Raw genomic sequence first — 11512 nt, 5'->3', positions numbered from 1 at the left:
AGCTCTACTTTATTTTTAGCTCTTCTCCCCTCTAGTTTGTCGTCGCACTGAAGATGCTTCTGCTTGCTCAAAGGCAGGTTGTTATGTCCCAGTTACTATTTAAGTTCAGCCGCTGTTGGAGCAGATACATGACACATCACTGAGACAGATGACAATAAGCACAACAGATGTGTAGCCCAACAGTAGTGGCTACTGTCTCGTTAGAAGGAAACTGTAGCTAGTTGGTTTAGCTGTAAAAATATAAATGAATGCTGTGAGACAGTGACATGAGTAAATCTTTCAACTAGCTCATTTTTATATGTGCCAACACTACAAGGGGCTGGATTATAAAATTCTCAGTTAGCACAAATTGGCTCTTAATAAATGCTGACACAGTCACTGGGGAATGGCCTTGTTTTATGTACCCTAACCCCAACCCCAATCCCTATTAGGGGTGTCACAATAAAAAACAAACAATAAATCCAATTTACTTCAACACACACTCCTTTATACAAACATTTGAACATACAAAAAACAACACTGGCTACCGACAGTAGTGGCTGCTGTAATGCCCGCCACACGTTTCACTCTTGTCTTGTTAGAAGGAAACATGTTAAGCCATAATAAAAATATAAATTACTGCTTCAGTCAAACGTTGAGGTTACACTGTGAGACAGTGATATACCCCCATGCTGCTACTTTACATTTCACACTAAATAGCCGCTGACATATTATAAATGTGCCAATCCTGTTACATTAGATGACAACAGTGACAGGGGAGAGTAAAATATAAGCTTTAGAAAGACAAACTCATTCATTGATCTTCCACATGTCATCCACAGTCTTGAATACAGACAGGAAAAAACACATTACAATACTTTAAATAAGCACATGTTAATGTTGTGGCCCTGGTTTATTTAAATTGATGTGTGACACTTACAATTTGTAAAGCCACACTACTTCCCTCTGTCATTACTTTTCCCAACCAGCCGTCTGCTCTGTCTGTATTGCCCCCTCTCCTTATGTCTCTGTGTAAATCCCTCTATATTCACCTTTTCCTTCTGCGTGTGCAGGTCCCACTTGGCTTCAGTGAACTGAAACCCATCTGCACAAAATGTCCACTTGCTGCTCTTTTTCATACGCAATGCCAGTGCTCCATCATTAATGTTTCTCTGGGCAGTTTTCCAGACTCCAGATTACTGAGTACTCCCATTAAACACCTCATCACATTAAATATAAATGGTAATGCTCTGGCCTTGTCTCTTCATTGAGCTGTTTTTAGCTCTGCCAGCATCGACTGTGGGGAGAAAATAGCAACTCATATTGCAGGAGAAGGGGCCAGATTTAGAGGGGAATGCACCTTTTTCTAGACTCCCATTAATATTCAGTGATGAAAGATGGACTGAAAGGCAGTCTGGAGATGGGATGATGAAAACTGAGACGGAGAGAAAGTAATTTGGACAGGAAGAGGACATGATCAGCAGACTGAGATGAGCTGTGTTAGGTCTTCCCCTCTACCTGTCTCTTTCTATCTGTCTGTCCATCCCTCTGTCTCTCGTTCTCCTTTAGCTGATGAAATGCTCGCCTATAATAATAATTGTAATAAACATGGCTTCAAAGCAGAAAGCAACATTGGGAGATTGTTGGAACAGACAAATGAAGAGATCATATCAGCACACACTGAACATTTTTGTTAAAACCTGCATGTTTTTCTTTTTGTGTGATTCTGTATTTCATTCCATACATTCAATCAATGTGTAATTTTGGGTCATTTGAGTGTTTCTGCATGTGACCAAATGATCTGTGTTATTGCTATGAGGTTTCAGACCTGCATGTATTTATTGTTAATCATGCTTGCCAGATATTTGAAATACGCTTTATTTATTTACATTGTTAAGGTGCTTGAAAGTGTGTCTGTTTTGCTCTGTTGTGCTCTGCACCCTGGATGATGATGATGATGATGATGATGATGATGATGATGATGATGATGATGATGATGATGATGACCCCCAAATATGTGTTGTTTGTCTGGCTTAAAGCACATTCAATTCCAGAGTCCATTCAGAATGTTTCAGAAAATATCACATTAGAATATATTATATTTGGACAATATGATATGACCGGACAATTAATCTTCTAACTTTTATTTCCTTGCATTTTACAAATATTATGATTCCTAAGATGTACTCAGAACAAAAGCAAGGATATTAAAATAGTGTGAGGCTTCTTTAAAACATAGATACATGATAGACCTCCAGCCACACTTTGTTTCTACAAAGTTAATATGACCATGTGGCGTAATTCGAAAAAGATATTAAATGTAAATTGTAAAAAGTAGACCCTGACGCAAATGACCACATCACAACCGTGGCACAGCCAAGCAGATACTCTAATCTGAAACCCAGTGCTGAGCCAGTGTGCTTCTGTAAAGCAGCACCTGTATCTGTCTTCACTTAAACTGATGATGGACTTGTATTCTTACTGAGCCATAGAACCATTGTCATAAACTGTGTATCACAGGTGAGTAAAAGAAGTTACTGGTTAAATGTACAGTATTTATAAAAGCAGGCACCATCACACAGATCACATCTTGGAAAATGTTCAAATGGTTGTGCCAAGAGGAACCTTAAAGCAAACAGACAATGGTTACTATGGGTGAAAACACTATTTGCATAAGCATTGTAGACGATGGTCATCATAAGGGTCATTGCGTTTTTGCATGGCAAAATGTGTCATCTGGGTGCAGCACTAACTCCTGTTGCAGTATCATACATCAGACATAAATTGTACTGTACAAAAGCACTGCTAGTATAGGGCAGCATTACTAGCAACTAATTGCTGCTGCAATAGCCAGTCTCAACAATGTCAGTTGATACAATGCAGAAGTTTAAAAAAGTAAAAAGTCTTTTTCTGACACTACTAAAGATCCTCCATCTCGATTTTGCAATCGTTAATATCCACAACTACCTTAAAATAATGCTATATCCACACTACTCCATTTAATGTTTGAAATGCATCACTTCTGCGTTGTTTAGGTCTGTCGTTCACAATACTCTGCACAGGCCCTCTAGCGGTAAAGACATTTTCGAGTCCTTGAAACACAGAATGTGGCTCGATTTTTGTTTTTGAAAACTGAACTTGAACTTGAATCAACGACAAAGTCATCCCTCCTCTTGCAAACACTTGAGTGGGAGTTTAGCCTACTTTGCCTACATCATGGTTGTCCATGAGATCAAGAAGTATTGTATTATCCCTATATTTTATTCAACAAATGTTCAAACAACATCTAAAATCTTACAAAATTGTGCACGCAAGAATTACACAACCTTACCTGACTGCGTGTGAAAAGGGGGAAAAAAACACTTTAGTTATTGGTCACTCTACAATCTCCATTACTTCAAAATATCACTTTAACATGTATGGATGTAGTAATTTTTATTAGACCAGTTCTAGCACCAACAATTTAGGCCAGAAATGAACATGAACCGCCTATAGTAACCACAGTCTGGTGGCTTTTTGGCAGGTGATTCTCTTGACAGTGTGTGATCGGTTCCTCCTCTTATAAAACCCCCCCCCCCCCCCCCCCTCGGCAGCTCCTGTCCTCTCTCCCGGCGGCTTAATAGAGGATGACATCAGTGCCACGTCCTCCAACTCCGAGGAAAGCCCAGAGAGAGCAGGGCCGGGGGACAAGGATGGCAAGCAGCAGCAGAGACGGCGCAAGAAGAGGAGGAAGGGCCGGGACGAGGTCTACGACTTCCTGGATAGCCAGGAGAAGAACATCGGCCAATCAGACAAGCATGGGATTCAGGATAAGGACGGACATGAGGCAGAGGATAATGAAGATGAGGAGGAGAACTGGGAGTGGGAGATCAGAGAGAGTGGAGGAGGGGGCAGGGTAAAAGGCAAGAAGAATAAGAGTAGGGCAAGACTTCCAGAGGAGTGGGGAGCGCCCCAGCAGCCCGTCTCCCCCACACCGGCTACGATCGCTCCCACCTGGGCTACAGCCGCTCACTCTGGTGCATCTGACTTCAAAGCTCCAAACTTGAACCCCAGCCCTGTTTTGCCCTCTGCCTGTGCACAAATACCCACAAATTTCACAAACCATTCCCATGCTAGCCTTGTAACAGATTCATCACCACGCTCGTACGAGCCCATGTGTTTAGACGATTTCCCTATGTCGGCAAAAGACGTGCAGAGGGCAAATGAAGAGAAAGTTTCCACTGGCAAACCTGAAGCTAATCATAGCACAGCAGCTAGTGCAATAACTGCCAAGAGCAGTTTGGCTGGGGATGCTAGCCGTAGTCTAGCGTTAATGACAGGGGACAACCTGAGCCCAGTTTCGCAGACCTTCTCTTTCCTTGATTCTGTCCTCCAGACCCCTCAAGCCTCAACACCTGAATCACAAACTACCACCCCCATCACCAACACCCCCACCCCTGCCTCGGCCCCCCTGACAAAGTCCGCCCCAAAAGAAACTGCCGTCCCTGCCTCAGAAGCTTTCTCCACTTCCAACAGCCTCACAGTCCTTACTCCAGCACCCACTGTCCCAGCTGCAGTCGCATCGTTGCTCAACGTTGACGCCAAACCTTTTGTCCCTGCAGCCACCTCAGCCACGCCCCTTACTTCAGCTCTACCCTCCTCAGGCCCTTCTACTTCATCACCAGACACTCTCCCCACAAGCGTAGTGACACGTCCTTGCTCGGCCACACTCCCTCCCCCCATCACCCCCGCAGCCCCTCCCTCTCTCCCTGCACACTCAGAGCACGAGGAGTCCTCATCGCCACAGCTCCCCCCACTGGAAGGTTGGTGAACTACAGGGAAGATTATTTAATAACGTGGGGCTAATTTGAACAAGGGATTGTGGGCTGGGATAGCAGGAAGCAGCTATTGATATTCTACCTGTGTGCATGGCTCTTTGTCTGTGGATTGAGCACTAGGCCTGCTTGGTGCTTAATCTATTCCTATCTGTAATAACCAAGGCGCGAGAGATAAATGCTGAACAGCTTCTGATTTAATCAATTTTCTATTAATAATGTTTAAAACAGATCTAGACACAAATATATATCTTGTTACATTAAAAAAACAATAGAATCTCTTAAAATACATCCAGGAGATTCATCTCAAACTCCCACCAGAGAAACATTTGTGTCCAGGTATATCTCTCTTCCCAGCTGCTGGCATGAGTATGGGATACAAGTGCTGTGCTGATCGGGCCATGTATTAACAAAACTGCAAGGGGGAAACGGATAAGTTGCCCTATCTGATTTCCCTCCGCCTGCCTCTGTGTATCTGTGCCCATGATCATAGCAATGTTTCTGCTACTTCACTTGCTGCTTTTTATAGCTCTGCTGTCTCTGCTTGCTGCACTGTCTTCTGTTTCATGTGACTGTCAGCTCCATGTCCAACGTCCCACTTCCACTCTGTCTATAGAAAAAACACATATAACTCTGGTCCTCTAATGGCAAAGCGAACTTGCTTGTTATTTTAATAGACACAGTAATAGTTAATAATAATAGTTAATATGTACTAGAGTATTTCTCATCAACTGCACAGAGCCAATGTAGTGAATGAGATGGTTATTGATTGAGCAATAATGTTAAACGTGTTTTAGGATTATAGGCACAACTTTCAATTATCAAGTTTTAGTCTTCATGGCTCTTGGGGGTATTATTATTATTGTTTATAACGTATTTGGCTCAAATACATTTTTCTCTGTAAAGATAAAATAGAAATGGAGAACAATCAAATCAATGTGACAATCTGATTCTTCTAGTATGTTAGAAAATAAACATAAGTTTTAATTATAATCATGTGAATTGTTAAGCATACTGTATTTGCACCAATTTGGTGAAAGAATTTCAATTTAACCATTCTAAATATCTTCCACCCAATCTCTCGACCTTCATCAGTGAATCATGGGACACACCCATCAGTGAGTGACAACACCTGAGTGACCATAGTTCCATATTTAGTTTTCATTTCCATGGCCACAACATGCTCCAGAAAAGAATTTGCTAATTAGCTGAGTTTGAGTTAAGAGTTGTTTTTTTTCCAAAGGTCAAGAATACATCATCAAGCTCAGAGTTACATTTTCATTCAGGTCACGATCCTTCAAATGCAAAGATCCAGTGAAGTTTACAGGTGTAAAGAAAATCATAGTATTTGTTCCTGTTTAAAGCACAGTGGAGGTTAGAAATGAAAATTGAAATCATCTCCAGATGTGGTGGAGTTTAGAGACTGTGTTTATAAAAGTTCTGTCAAAAGCACAAATTTGACAGCTACAGCTGACCAGCTCATGTGTAATAGCCATGTAGGAGCCAACAGTCCAATGTCTAGTGCCGCAGCAGCTGCCTGACCCCTGACCTCTTGTACAGTGCGAGAAAACTGTGAGAGGATCTCAGTCTAATGCTTTTTCCTCCTGGTGATACTGTTTCCGTCCTGCGCTCTCCAGCTACAGCTCACAGTTTTCTAAAAATAAAAGCTTCATTTTCCAGTGTGATGGTTTGCCTCAGCCCTTTCTCACTGCTACAACCTGACCAGTACTTTGGTAGTAAAATGTGTGGGAAATAGTACAACTCCTTTAATCACTAAAAATAATCCAACCATGTAGTTTTAGATTTCCTACTCTAACAAGAAGTGCCTTTAGTCTGACAGCAGCAGTCACTAACAGCGTGCTGTGTTTCACAACGACCCTTTAGCTGTAAAGACGACAAATGTCTATAATATCCTGTAACTTCCAGAAAGTCTAAATGGAGTTTTGAAGCAAGTTCATGACTGACATTGTTTAACAAAAGTTCTGACTAAGGCATTGTTAGGGTTTATGTTGAGAACTGTGTTTATACAGTGATTCTAAATGAGCACTGTCTTATTTCTTCTCTCCCTCTTCCCCCCTTTCTTCTCTTTCATAATGCCATGATGTCACCCTGAACAACAGGTAAGAGACATTTCTCTTTTTCCCAGTTTGTATATTTTATTCTCATGTGGTGCTTTGCAGTGGATACGCCTGAGACCACAGCAGCTGTGATTATGTGGTGGATAATTATTTTGTTCACTGACACAACTGGCTGGTTTGAGGGCAGTGGATGTTGCTTTAAAGTGTGTTGTTTATTTATTTAAGTTTAAGGCATATAACATATGATCAGGTCATCTTCTTTTGGCGCAAACTGAAACTTAGTCTCTGGCCTGTCAAATTAAAGAAATTAGAAGCATCATCATCTGTTCCCCAAATTTTGTATGACTATATACTGTAGGACAGACTTGATGTGCTACTTACAAAGATGGTACTATAGTGTATCACCTGTGGCACCCCAACCCCTTTAGCTGCCTTTAGAGAAGGGTTGGGAAGTTCAGGTTCAGAAAATACATTTCAATATCTGCGGCTTACAAAGCAGAGTTAGTCAAGTATATTGTTAGCCATATACAAACATATGATAACAGACATGGTGGACCATAAATACCAAAGTTAGCGATCCCACTTAAAAATGCAATATTTGCAGTAGCAAAACAAGTCCTCAGTTTAAATATTTATCTCCTATCCAACATGTTGAAGTAAGAACTTGAACCATTTTAATAGCTCAAGGAGGTCTTCGGCTCCAGCCTGTCACAACGTTTTCTTTACAAAATCTGATTCTATAAGGTTTTCAGATTTGATAAGCAGAGTTGGAACTAGACTTTGTCACACTTCTGCTGCTTTTCTATGAAATACGTACCTCAACTGTCCCAATTATCTGAAGAAATCATCTTTTGAAAAACTGTTTCCCTAAGTGTGTTTTTCATATTTTCCAAACATAAAAGGTGCTATACTATTGCATCTCTATGTAAGCAACACATGTACACAAACATTCATATGAACACAATATGAACCACCTCACATTTGGCTGTATCACAGTGCCCTATAAAGTTGGATATGGGTCAATATCAGTTTTAGCCAGTTACAATTAGAACATTTCTACTTAATCACTATTGCCCTCCACTCAGTGAAGACTGAAATGAATGAAACTATAAATTATGAAGAACATCATTGTCATTATGTCATTGAGCTGTTTTTAGCATTTTTAGCATAGCTACCATTGGTGTGAGGCTGTGGTCAGTGCAGAGCTACAGTTTGCGAGTATATGGTATATTTAGTAAATTTGTTCCAAATGCACCTTTAAATCGCCACAAATATGATTGTGTCTCACTTATCAAACAAAGCAGAAATAGCATTGTGTGTTTAAAGAGACTCTATGGTCCTTCAGTCACCTCTTTGCTCTGAGTGTGTCTCTGCTGCAGAAGACAGCACCATCCAGCTCAACCCCTCTGCACATTCACTTAGCACTAATTTGTCCCCGGGGTGAGTGTGTTGCTCTATAGAGGGTCCTCTCTCTCCAAACATATGGTGTTGGTGTAAACAGAGCATTCTTCTGTTTTCAAACACAAGTACTGGTCTGGCAGAAAATATAGTTTTTACATCACCAAGGTTTAAATGTGTATCAGAGGTGTGGCACCAACTTCTGAAACATTTTAACATTTTCATTGATGTGCTATAACATGTGCACACTATCTCGCTAACTAAATGACCCTCATCAGGTATCTGTCGTGCACTGGTGTTATAATAGTCCTTCAAAGGAAAATGTGGAGTGTTCTACTCTAAACCAGCATCTACTGCTGGTTAAGTTAATAGAATATATCACAGACTAGAGGTTGTATGGTTTTGATGTCCATGAATTGTTACACCATTGTGTCTTTTCCTCTGATAAGTACAGACAGTGGCCTCTTTATAAGGAACATCGGTACGATCTAATGCAATTAAATGCAACATCTCAGTCATAACTTCTACCTTTAGTTTATAATGTTCAGTTATTGTTTACATTCTCTTGAATGTGTAAATTAAGTTTTGTTTTTAGTACTTAAGTCATGAATAAAGATAGTGTTTTACTGGACACTGTTTTTATTATTGTCCTTTCTATTTCCATGCTTTAGAGAGACAGAATATGAGAAGCACTTCTCCATGTACAACCTCATCATTAACTCTGAGCTCAGTGATAAACACCTTGCTGTCACAAAGCATATTAAAGTTGTCATGAGGTGTACTAAATGTAGCGACGCCTGCGAGCTAATTCAGGCAGCCAACTCCAGCTGCGCTGCTCTAATCATGTGACCTACATCATGTGACATACCTCACTCTCCACAACCATCTATAATACTCACCCACCTTATCAGGTGGTCTATTTAAGCAGAGAGAAATTTCCCATCATCCTCTTTGCTTGCACTGCTGCTGCAGTATTTCTACCAGTTGCTTCAGCCCCTCCACCACCCCAGCATCCACCTGTAGGCTCCGACGGGGGGTTACAAGTATTTGCTCATCACTCCCATCATTCCTGTGTAATCATATGGGGGAGTGATTAAGTTGGAGCCTATTGTATAGCTGGTGCAGCTGAAAGGTTTCGCATGGGAACAGTCACTCTGCAAACCACTTGGGTAGTCTTGATTTATAAAAACATGGGTTCCACAAAACTCACCATAATCAAAACAACAATTTGTAGGCAAAAAAAAGATACACATATTAGAATATAGAAATGTTACTTTCTATACAAAGGTCTCAAATGTCGTGAACAAAATTGTATTGAATAGTGAATCTTTATTTACCTATTGGGCTAGATGTAATCAAATAAAACAAAGGCATCACCCAGTAAAATAGCCACAATAGTATAAACTATGCTCAGGATGATGAACCCAATTAGAATCATTAGAAAAACACTGGATATCACCAAAGTATCCTCAATTGTATCTACAGAGCTGCACAGTGGTTTTAGATTCAGAGAATTTATACCACTTCAATGACAAAGCAAAACCAGACTGGTCATCCATTCCAGCAGGTTTTTCAGGCTCTGCGTCTTGAGGCTTTGCTTGAGCAACTGTTGGTCTGCTCCCATGACATTATTATCATTACCTGACATCTGTTTGTGGATTTGTTTAGCACTGAACCAATTTGTACCTCACTTGGTGGACGGATGAGGTGTGTTCCAAAGAGGAGCTCATTAAATAGTGGTGTGGATCTGGTTAAATGGGCGGGTCCAGGGATTTGTCATCACTTTAATTAACCTCTAAGGTTATAAATATATATATATCTATATATAGATATATAGATATATATGGTTTTGAGCTGCATGAGTTTGCTGCAGATTACCTCTACCTATTACATTTGCATTTATCGATATTGAGAGCTACAGGAGCTTAATTTAGGACTGTTTTGCTTTGCAGAGGTATGCGCTGGACTGACTACCTTTAGTTTTTAGTTGTGTCTGTTCCATGTTTATCTTGTCTGTCCATCTCCCTGTACATATCTTACATAAATACAATATTGATGACTGCAGCTACCTTGTTTAACCCTCACATAAAGCCTGTAAAATAGAAAAATATGATTGCTGTTTCTATTGTATTTATTTCTAGGCAAAGCAGTTTATCTTTTGATCATTGAGTGAAATCTCTATCTTTCTTTCTCTTTCTCTTTCCCTCTCTCACACACTCACAGTCTCCCAGACGCACACACACTGACCTGCTTTTGTCCTTGAAAGGGAGCCAGTGAGCCAGTGAGATTGAATCAAAGTGAATCCTATAATTTGAGATTCCTCACTGGGGATGCACATGTGTTGTGATTGGCTGTCCAACCTTGCTGATAGATGATCATGTTGCAATGTGTGTGTGTGTGTGTGTATGTGTGCGTGTGTGTGTGTGTTTCTGGTTTGTGAAGCACGGAGGAGGTTGTTGAGCCTCAGCCCTGCTCTTTGACTCCATCAGGTGTCTGTCTGGAGAATTGCAGCTGTGACCATAAAGAACTGCAGCTAGAGTGAAATGGCTGCTAATGGTGAAGAGAAATGACTGAGCAGCATTGAACAGAAAATCTTCTGGATGAGGAGCATTTCCAGCTCAGAATCCTGTGTATATTAAGTCATATATAAACGTTTTCCAGTGTGTTCCCTCTGAGGACAGTTAATGTCTTCTCAATGGGTTTTATTCTCTTGGCTTTGGTAAATGGGAATTTCTTTACAGAGTTGTATGGCATTTTCTTCTTGCCTTCAGTTATCATTTATCTGTATTCATTTCCCATAGATTAACATGGAGGAGGCAGGGTTTATGACCTTTACAGCAGCCAGCCACCAGGGGGCAATCGAAATGACTCGGCTTCATTTTGGGGAGATGTGATGTCTCGGCCAAATATGATCCAGGCCAGACCTATATTATATTATTACAGTTATATTAGTGTCTTTGTCCAGATTGTGGTTTATGCTATGTGTTAATGTTAAAAAAAAATGTACTGGCTGATATATATAGTCAACTCATGACTGTTTTTCCCTTTAGACAGACACTGGTTTCCAATCATTTCAGTTTACTTGTTATGTTTTGTGGAAATGCTTGAACAGAGCACAGCATATTTAACATAAGACTAGACAATCAGGTGCAGGAGTGTCTGGGTTTGAGGATTGGCCGAGGTCCAGATTGTTTCACACAATGGAGCATGCAGTGAGCGAGGTTGGCTGAGCGTGGCTGGATA

General features: G+C 40.7%; 1 pseudogene; it reads left to right on the top strand.

Annotated features, from left to right (window-relative positions):
• LOC117778271 overlaps window positions 1–11512 on the top strand; it is a 91276-nt pseudogene that overhangs the window by 39875 nt on the left and 39889 nt on the right.

This window comes from Hippoglossus hippoglossus, chromosome 17 (assembly GCF_009819705.1).
Source record: "Hippoglossus hippoglossus isolate fHipHip1 chromosome 17, fHipHip1.pri, whole genome shotgun sequence".
Lineage (NCBI taxonomy): Eukaryota > Metazoa > Chordata > Actinopteri > Pleuronectiformes > Pleuronectidae > Hippoglossus > Hippoglossus hippoglossus.
The sequence above is the reverse complement of the archived record's forward strand: the minus strand, read 5'-3'. Positions and strand labels throughout refer to the sequence as shown.